Below are 11,303 nucleotides of genomic sequence, written 5' to 3'. Positions count from 1 at the left end.
TTTTTCGTCTGATGAAAGTCTTTAATTTTATCAGAATACGTGCAAGTAAAACTAGTTTTATGTTACCGTCATCAAATATGCAGCTCTCCGCTTATATTGTTTGCGAGGTCTGATTTATAGCTTATATGATTCAGGAATGAACGTGTTGGTTAGCCATGTGACCTTTGTCATATCCAAACCATCCAATCAAAGACATGGTGCTTGCGCAATGCATTGCTCCCCTATGTAGCCTTTCGTACTTACCAAGGTCAAAGAACGCTAGCGTGGATAACAAAAAAGCAGTGTCCCATACTGGCTTTTCAGGGCTAGTTTGAATTTCTGATGGTTTGTAACAAAGGACCTGGTATGGTCATTGAAAGTATGGCAAAGTGACACTATCCAGACAGCAAAACCCATGATTTTTACGCTGATTTGACGTCTGCGGATGTTAAATCGATGTAAAAGTAATGGATTTTGCTGTCTGGGACACGCTAGATCAGTTGAGGGCATCCTGACTCTATGTTAAATTACCATAGTACAATTCGACACCTCAAGGGATAGCAGAAAACGGGTAGACTGTGTAGCAGTGCTTTCTAACCTTTTTCAGTTCGCTACCCACTTTTAAAGCAAGTTTTATTGTGCGACCCAAGATGAGATCTGACATCTTTATTACCCTATGGCATCTTTACTACTGGCGTAAGTAGACGTACTGAAATAGATAATACGACACAGCACATCTATTTGTTACGTAATAATAATGCAATGTTTCCCCCGATCTAATAGAAAGCAGGGTGCATCATCATCAACCAGGGTGCCCCCGTAATATGGGGTAACTTTGGTCCACATCTGAATTTTTTTGTTTTTTGCACAACTCCAGTTTTTCTTACAACTTAGACGATTATAACCTTTTGTTTATGATTTTACGTTATAACCAGCGCCGGATTAACAATAGTAGCAGCTGCTACGGACCCCGCGCTTGGTGTGCAAAACAATTTTTTTTTGCAAAAAACTGTCGAACATAGTTATTAAGTAATTTTTGGCTTGCAAACTGGAATGGCATGTGAGAATATTATGGTTGTAGGATTAAATTACTTAGTCCCAACGTCTTCTCTCTTCCTAATTATTGTAAACTTTAAAAGCCGGTAATTTCCGCTGGAGGCAACTGCCTGATTGAGTGCCACGATACTAGTTTGAAAGATTATTCGACAGTACTGTACACAAGTGAGAAGAGTGTCAATCTTGCCAATTGCCTTGGACAGAGTTACTACAGCGCATCCAACATGAGCGGGAAATATAACGGAGTAGGCCTTCAGGCATTTGTCAAAAAAAAGGGGTGCTGTTGCAGAATATGTTCCATGCTATTCTCATTCGTTGAATTTAATAGTTGATGTATGCCTGTGCTGCACAATCGTGTCCAGAAACAATGTCACCCCAAGGCGTTTTGACATTCGAGGCATTTTATATACATGGCCAAAGTTACCAAAAAAAGCATTTCCCGCTTCGTTATGTCGCACCGGTGTGATTGTCGGAGACCTAGCAGTTTTTTTTTTAAACTTGGATCGTGGCCAATGTTACCCCAAGGCGGTTTAACATTGACATTCAAGGCATTATATATACATGGCCAAAGTTCTGGGGTAACTTTGGCCACCACAGTTATTTTTAAGAAACTCCTTGGTTACGTTGAATTTTCAGTTTCAACATATGTAGCGCTTGTGTCAGTTCATAAGCCCTTGTTTTGGAATAAAATTCCACTTCTTAAAGATTAAGCATTCTGTGATAGCATTCAAGAAAAAAAAAGTGGACCAAAGTACCCCATATTACGGTACTGTTCATTAGGGAGGGCCGTCGGAAACAGATCGCTTAGCAACTAGAGTTTCTTAGGAGGTTTGTCGAGTAAATGGCGAAATCGAAAACCATTTTTTAATTGAACGCCAGGAAGACGGCGCACAACACGGACCTAATCGGTAAATCACCTCATTCCAGGGATGTTGCCATACCGTCCTTATTTCTAAGATTTGTCCTTATTTTGAAGAACTCTATCTTAGAAAATATTACTGTCCTTATGGCTAGAAAATGTCCTTCTTTTTGATTTGAGTCCTTATTTTGTCTTATTTTCAACAATTAGTGAATAAACTTAGTGGAATGACAGCCAAATCCCTACTACAGTAAAAGTAAACCTAGACCTGAGTTGTTGTGAGATGCACATAGTATTAACAATATGGCATGTGATATGTAATGGCTCGTATAAATGCTGAGATTTGTTCAAAAATGTTTGTTTTATTTTGTATAAAAATTTAATTTTTCTGTTGTCCTTATTTTGGGGTCCATGTCGATGGCAACCCTGGATATTGCAGTGGCGTCTATTCATATGCGTGCGCCGCACAACCATCAAACATGGTTGATCCATCAATTATCATACAGTTAAACATGCAAGTAGGCTACTTGGTAGCCTATACAAATGGTGAAGGCAGGGTATACAAGTAGCCTAAGTACTTGGTAGCCTATATAAAAGGTGATGGCAGGGTATAAAAGTAAGTAGGCTTCTTGGTAGCCTATATAAATGGTGAAGGTTTGGTATGCAAGTAACTAGGCTCTTGGTAGCCTATAAAAAAAAGTAAAGGCATGGTATCTAAGTAAGTAGGCTACTTGGTAGGCTACATAAAAGGTGAAGGCATGGTATGCAAGTAAGTAGGCTACTTGGTAGCCTATATAAATGATGAAGGCAGGGTATACAAGTATGGTAGCCTAAGTACTTGGTAGCCTACATAAAAGGTGATGGCAGGGTATGCAAGTAAGTAAGCTGCTTGGTAGCCTACATAAAAGGTGAAGGCATGTTATGCAAGTAAGTAGGGTTTTTGATACCCTATATAAATGGTGAAGGCATGATATGCAAGTAAGTAGGCTACTTGGTAGCCTATATAAATGGTTAAGGCATGGTATGCGAGTAGCCTTGCAAGTAGCCTACTTGGTAGCCTATATAAAAGGTGATGGCAGGGTATGCAAATGCAAGTTAGTAGGCTACTTGGTAGCCTATATAAAAAAGGTAAAGGCATAGTATGCAAGTAAGTAGGTTTCTTGGTAGCCTATATAAAAGGTGAAGGCATGGTATGCAATTAAGTAGGCTACTTGGTAGCCTATATGAAAGGTGAAGGCATGGTATGCAAGTAAGTAGGCCACTTGGTAACCTATATAAATGGTAAAGGCATGGTATGCAAGTAGGCTGCTTAGTAGCCTATTTAAAAGGTGAAGGCATGGTATGTAAATATGTAGGCCACTTGGTGGCCTATATAAATGGTGAAGGCATGGTATGCAAGTAGCCTAAGTACTTGGTACCGTAGCGTAGATAAAAGGTGATGACAGGGTAGCCTATGCAAGTAAGTAGGCTGCTTGGTAGCCTATATAAAAGGCAAAGGCATGATACGCACGTAAGTCGGTTTCTTGGTAGCCTATATAAAAGGTGAAGGCACGGTATGTAAGTAAGTAGGCTACTTAGTAGCCTATAGGGCTTATAAAAAGTGAAGTCAGGGTATATGGACGACACAGGTATCAGATAAGTATCAGTGCTCGCAGAACATGTAGGGTGTTACCCTACTGACTGAAGCAAGTACCATAATTGGGTTCTGTTTCAATGAAACGTATAATCATAATAGTGAAGTGAAGGGATATTTAAAACACAGTTCGCAATTAATTACAGGTATTCAGGACAGTAATTCGTAATAGTGCTAGTGGTAGCCTACCAGTCGTATTTTACGTTGATTGATTGAATGCAAATAATGACAACATACTAGTTGCTCCGGTGGAGTCAACAGAAACTCACTGAGCCATCAATTCTACGCGATTTTAGCATCTAACAGCTCACAGAGCTTTTCGTCGAGACCGATGTTCCTACATCGATTGACAATTTTCCATGCTGCACACAAGCAGTTGAGCGCGCGGTCAAACTCGCCACCGAAGTGAGCAATGAAGTCATCGGCCATAATAGTAGACATGAACTTATTCTGACGCAAACTGCTGCTCGTTCACAGCGTCCACGTTTTAGTCAAAGAAAGATTACGTTCTGTGATTGTTTTTGACTGTTGACGTCGTTTTGTGTATTTTTTGTTTTTTTAATTACTTTTTTTTTGGAAAAACAATTTTTTTATTTTTTATTTGGGTGATATTGATTTTTTTGTGCGGCGTCTTCCGCGGCCCAATCTAAAAAAAGGTTTTCAGATTATTTGTTTGTGACCTAAGCCTCCTATCTGAGCCGAGTTGCTAAGGGATTTGACAAAAAAAGTGCATTGACGGCCCTCCCTACTGTTCATAGTGTTCAAGACCAAACTGCTGCTTTTGAGATCTATAGTAATGTCGGAATTTTTTTTAGACAATTTTAACGTTTAGAAATGCTTGTGACCAGGGCTCCCAGTGCTGGTTTTTTTTCTACCCGTCTGGGTATTTAAGTATTTTTTTTATAAAACGTTGATATCTGGGTTTTTTCTGCATTTTTAACTTTTCATAAATATCTATTGATTTTACATAAAAATAAAGGAATCGCGAGCTGAATTAACCATTTTAAGTACGATAATTAATATTTCGCTACACTATATAAAGTAAATTCTGTCTAATTTGAAAGCTATAGGCTAGTTCCCCCTCCTGATCACAAGTAAAGCATTCAGTTTCTAGTTTGAGTAACGAGTGGGTACCGTATTGTACCACTAGTTTTGGTTCAATTGCTAGTTTGTGGAAGATTTGTTGATAGCAAAACAGGCCATGAAAAGAGCGGAGCATAACTGTTATACCTGGGAACCTAAAAGAAAGTTGGTGAACAAAGTAATAGAGAGTGTTTGGCTGTTTGTCATCAATGTTATAAAAAACGACTCCAAGGACAAAAAGACTTGCAGAAAATAACTGTTGTAGAATAAAATACGATAGCTATATTTTAATAGTCGATGGGCGGTACAAAATTTAAAGATAGCAGAAAGTGTATTAGACATCTCGAAGCTTTTCTAATAGCTATATTATAAACATCTGGGTTCTTTTTTTACATAAAATCTAGATTTTTTTCAAATTTGTGGATGGGACCACTGTTCGCGACCCACCGGTTGAGAAGCACTGCTGTAGTCAATACGTGTTCCGAAACTGCCGCTAAATTTTTATGTTGCGTTATATTTCGGCAAAGGACAACGTGAAAATAATTGTCGCCTGGTTCTTGTCACAAAGCATGGGGCGTGTTGTCACAACGTTTTTTTTTTACAAAAAATTGATTTTCTTAAAATCCTTTTACGGTTAAAAAGTTTAACTAGTGTCAAAAGGAAGTGTAAGTGGACAGCGTACGAATGGTATAACCAAATCACTTGCATTGTATATAGCAAAAGCACTAATCGAAAAACCCCAAACCTGTGACAACACGCCCTGGTTTGCCTTACTGAACAAATTTTATTACGTGGAATTACACATTTATAAACAATTTGAAATTAATTCAACAAGTGCCTTGGGTCTTGTTTCCTTGCCTTCACATATCGACCAAGGGTTCGGTAGTTTATGCCAAATTTTGCTTCTGCTTCTCGTAAGCTGTCACAGCTGTGACAACTCGCCCCGACGTACGCAGTCAGACAAAAGTTTTAATGGCGGCTAAAAAAGGCACGCTATTAACTTCTAATGTGTCAGCTAAACTCCTAACATAATAAGCTATAAAACTGGTTTCATACTTGCGGTCAGACAACTCTTACGAAAGCGTCACACAATTTTGAAAAGTTAGTGAAATTTACATCGATGACCGAATTTTTGATAATTCTTTAGTTTAAGCTAAACCTGCTGTCTTTTCTAACCTCAAAATGAACATGACTCTTAACGAAGCACGTGCTACAAATATAGACTCGAAGCAATCAGTGCAAGTACAAAAAAATTGCTGTGACAACACGCCCCTTGTGACAACACGCCCCGGTTTGCCTTATACGGTACAAATATAAACTGGTACATAATCTGTGGTGTAGGCTATCAGCCAAATTTAGAAGACTCAATAGAAGAAGAAAATTTAAAGGTATGACGTCGCATGTACAGTTTGCGCAGCAACATAGACGCTATGGTTTAATACTTTCTCCTCGTTTTGAAGTGTTGCCAGGAGTTATTCAAGATTTTAAAAAGTTTTGTAAATCTATATAGGCTATATGAGGCTTTTATCAAAACAACGAGACCAAATCCGTAAAAAGTAAGATCTCATGTAGGCTTGTATAGGCATACGTACAGCCTGTCTAAAGGATAGCAATTTCGCCAGAACCAATGAGAAAGTGTCGACATAGGCGAATTCCACTGTGTGCTTTGCAGAAAAGTAAAATAATAAACTGTATGGTGACAGGTGTGTCGCGATGATCGGTGTAAAAACCACTGACTTTTAAAACATGTATTACATACGCAATTTGCAGAGCATTAAATCTGCTAGATGTTGAGGATATTTTAGTCGTGGCAATCCAACGCAAGAAATGTAAAAATACTTGGCAGTTAGGCTACAAAATTGTCTTGAACTTTGTGAGGTGTTTAGAATTAGCATAGCCTATTTCCTTGCTGCTCCCAAAGTAATCGTAGGCTACTTCTTTTGTAGTAGGCCTACTTCTAGTACTTCCATCGCATTTTATTTTACCTCTGTGACAGCTAAAGAGATTGTTAAACTTGGAAAGCCATTCGCAGACGGAGATTATTTTAAAAAATCTTTATTTTTTTTGGGGGGGGGGGGCAGCAGAGAAACTGAAACTGTGACGTCATGTAGTGTGTTGATCCATATTTTAGATTTAATGTACCACAAATTACGCATTCCTATACGTTTTGTGGCTCTTTGCTGGCCACACGTCTTCGCAAACGAAAAACTTTAAGATCTGCGGCGCTGGTTCAATGGTTCCACTGTCGGGGTGTGCGCTTGAGCAACGCATATCAAGAATACCTTTTCAATCCAACTTAGTGGATGGAATAACTCACAGGCAACAATACTTTAACAATCAGAAGCTTCACTGTCAGTGGTTTAAAGCTTCTTCAAGTATGCAAAACTGCCAGGATTAGCCTAAGCTCTCAAACAGGCTTTCTCTGTAGCCTACATGTGTAGGCTACAAGGATAAAGTTTCCTTATTACGCCTAATGCCTAATTTTTTTCTTGGGTTACCGGTAGGCCTACCATAACTCACCATATGCTTGCTGTTTTAGTATGATAATTTATATGTGCTTATACTTGGAACATTTTTTTCTTCTACCGGAAAGCAAAATAGGATCGCATGCAACGCTGATTTTATTTTCCTTTAAATTGGCTTCGCTTTTGGGGACCACTGCTTAAAAAACCTTGAAGCTTAGACTAAATATCAAGGACAAGAATGAGTAAAAAAATTTAATGTGGCTCGCCAAAACTTGCAAATAGCAAAATGCGGCCCGTAGCTACAAAACTTTGGGCATCCCTATCTTATACAGACAATTTCAAATCGGAGAAGTTTTCAGACTCTTAAATTTTGAACCGGACAACGCTTGCTTAGAGTTGAGCATGGAGTGGAGATTGTCCGAATTGCATAAAATGAAGTGGATTCGGAGTTTTATTTTTCACAAAAGTTTTGGGGTGGAGTAGATTCGGAGTTTGATTCAGCAACTTTGCATTTTAGCGTTGCACAACGCCAACTTTGTTTGAAGATTATAATAAGCCATTGCACATTCATCATCAGCATTATGTTCCTTCCTCGTATTGGGGGTTGGATACAATGCGCCATCGTTCTCGACCATGAGCTGTTCGTACTACATATTCATAACCTAATTTTGTCCATTTAGTGATGTTTAAAGCTTTGGTAGAGAGTTTGCTTTGTTGAACCATAGAGAAATAAAGCAAAGTAACTTCAGCGGGTTTAACATGATGTATTACATACACATTACACAAATATAACATAATTAAAAATAAACCCTACAATTTTCGTTTTATGTATATTGCAGATATGTAATTCCTGATAAGGACACACGTACGTGTCGAAAACGTTAGAGTTTATTTTTAATTATGTTATATTTGTGTAATGTGTATGTAATACATCATGTTAAACCCGCTGACGTTACTTTGTTTTATTTTTCTTTAGTGATGTTTGATGTCCAAATTATTACACATTACCATAAAATTAACAAGGAAGAAGAGAAGAGCATGAGCTGTAAGGAAAAAAAGTTTAACGAAGATTATGATGAGGCCCGTTGTACTGAAGCCTCTCGGTTTTCGGTCACAAAAATAAAAAAAGGGCAACGTCTTTCTTAGTTGAGAAGGAGCGATCGTCCTGGCGCAGGGTTACCAGATTGGCCTTCTTAAGGCCAAATTTCTCGAATTTGGCTTTTTTTTAAAGTCTGTTGGCCTTAGAAATTATACATTTGGCATTTTTCTAGATTTGGCCTTAAATTTGGCCTTTTTTTAATTTATTCTTCAAAATTGTTCAAAATGCATAATAATCAATATTTCTCATATATCGCAAACTTACCAGATGAAAACCATCTTCACCATTGTTCAATGCATGTTCTATAATTGTTTAATGCTGGTAATATGACGCCGGCGTCGAGTCAGGCTGCGCTCACACTCTAAGTCATTCAGTGGTGACATCTCAGTTCTTTTATACTTGCTATTTTTCGGGCTCTTTCAAAAATATTTTTGCTACAATTTATTAAAACCCGCTACAAGTCATAAAATATCAATAAATATGAAGATTATGGACATTACTTTGATATAAACAGGCAAATATTTGGCATTTTTATCTGCCCGCCACGTTAGCTCAGTGGTTACGCGCCCAGCTCAAGATTACGCTGCGCTGGTTCGACTCTCGGGGTATGCGCTTGAGCAGCGCATTTCAGGATTGCTCTCCATTTAGTGGCACCTATAGTGAATGAAATAATTCCCGCAACAACACTTCAACAATCGAAAAATTTCACTCTGCCAATCTCGGTAACTGGCCCTGTGTCGAGCCTCTACAAGTATGCGAAACTACCAGGAATAACCAATCAAGGCTTTGTCAATCCGAGGATAAAGATTCAAAACCAACCAGCCAACCATCTAGTATTTTCCTTGTTTGGCCCTTTTTTGTATTAATTTGGCTTTAGGACATTTTCATAGTCTGGCAAATCTGCTGCTGAATGCTGATATTCAACAAGAACAAATCTAAGCTCGGATTCTGCCACATTGAGTCACGACTTACCATGCTTATTCTATCTTGTTTAAGTTTGGCTTATTTTTGGCTTTTTTTTACTTTTTTGTCCTCAAGTTGGCCTATTGTTTTGGTGAGTTTGGCCTTTTTTGCTAATTTCAGCCTGGCAACTCTGTCCTTGCGTCAGCACTACGGTAACGCCTAGAACATCACATAACTAAGGCGAAAGAGAAAATTGAATTGAGTCCTGTCTTTGTCATGAGTTACCAAGGGGGGTGGGGGAGACTTGTATACCTGGGACTGGTATATAAGTCCCCCCCACCCCCCTTGGTAACTCATGACAAAGACAGAACTCAATTCAATATTCTCTTTCGCCTTAGTTATGTGATGTTCTAGGTTTTTCTCAGCACTACCTGGTAGCAGAGTTGCCAACTTGGCTTTTTTGAAGCCAGATTTTGATAATCTGGCTGTTTTTAACTCTTTTCGCTTATTTTTTTTGAATAACAAAAGCCAGAAAAATTAGGCTTTTCTAGCTTTTTTCCATGTTTTATCAATTTTTTGTCAAATTAATACAAAACCAACATAAATTTGGCTTTTTTTGGCTTAATTTTATCTTTCCCGATTTTTTTTAGAAAAAAATTCAGTCTGCGTCAATCGGAGCAGTAATTTCTACTTTATATTTGGTTGTAGTGTCCGACCGATTGTCGTTTTGAAGCCGAAACTAGAAAATTTTCTCGTTGCTTGTCTTTTCATTAACTATGTTTCTGCGTTGTCGCTGAAGTCAAAGTTCGGTGGTACACTATTTGCTTGTGCACTTTTTATATGTGTATGTTTAATGAATACTAATTGACTTTTTCTTGGCTTTTTCAGCTATTTTTACTGGCTTTTTAGGCTTTTTTGTGACTAGGTCTGGCTTATTTGGTGAAGACAGGTTGGCAACTCTGCCTGGTAGCCCACCTCTACCTGACTACTCACTATGGAACAGCGAGCATTGTGCTTCGCTCTAACGTCTTTCTTAGTTTTATTCTGTATGAGATGCCATCCAGACGGTTTTGTGTTGCATTGAGGCCTTGGGGGTGCTCTTAAGGGCTGATGCTTTTTTTTTCACAAAAAAAAACGCTGCCGTAAACAGGTGAAGACGTTTTTCATAGATACAATTATGCTTTTGGCCAAAATAACCATCTGAAACTGTTACAACTGTATTTTTGTAGACACACCTTGGCGCAGTTAAACTTTTGGAGAAGGAAATTTTCAACAAAGTTAAACAAAGCTTACATATCGGCGTATGGTAACATCAAGATGAAGTGTTGCCAATCGAAGCTGTCCTCCTACAAGGGAAGCGATAAGCGAAGTATGTGCAGAAAGCAGGGGTGGCCAAAGTCATGCAGAACAAGCATCTCATCATAGGCGCCGGGTTTTGAAAATTGCCGGGGAGGCAAACTTTCTAGTCGACTGATAGCTTACATTCAAAATGCTGATGTTTGTTTTTCAGCATTGATGTTTGTTTGCGTCTATCTGCCATTGCATATCGCCAAGCTTTATAATGTAGGCTCAGGCCTCGAAATTCACGGCGGACATCGGACATGTCCGCCGTCACAGCATGTGATGTCCGCGGGAAGTAGCCTACCATCTAGATTGGTCATATTTGTCCGCCGAGAAATAACACAGGAACTAGCGATACAAATCGTTATTGCATAGCACGAACAATTGTTGCGATAATATATTTTCCAGCGCATTCTAGCATCCATAAAATGTGAATACTGTATCCCTTAGCTTCCATTCAAGGAGGAAAACTTTCGATTTTTACATTGCTTCAACGATTAATGACATTGAATCAGCGTTACAAAGGTGAATTCTTCGCTAAGAATCGATAAGAGTACAGGTTCTTCTACACTAATCACGCGCAATTTAGTTCAAGTTTTACGTCACAATGTCTGGCTTTAGTCTCCGAGTAATAATGATACGGCAAGGTTGGTTACTAAATTAGATTATACGAGTAGGCTATTACAGCAAGATGCAACAAAATTTGTTGATTTTTGGCATTACAGTAAGAAAGAAAAGACCCAAGGAAAATTCACTTTCGCTCACATGACAAGCAAAATAAACTCAAAGAAAAAAGCCTGTGAAACTTTGCACAGCAGAAAATTGTAGCGTTGGTGTGGAAATTTTCCGACTCCTGCCCATCCTCTTCGACCAATCGCCATCTTT

This window comes from Aplidium turbinatum, chromosome 2 (genome assembly GCF_918807975.1).
Source record: "Aplidium turbinatum chromosome 2, kaAplTurb1.1, whole genome shotgun sequence".
NCBI classification, from domain to species: domain Eukaryota; kingdom Metazoa; phylum Chordata; class Ascidiacea; order Aplousobranchia; family Polyclinidae; genus Aplidium; species Aplidium turbinatum.
This window is presented reverse-complemented; position numbering follows the sequence as displayed.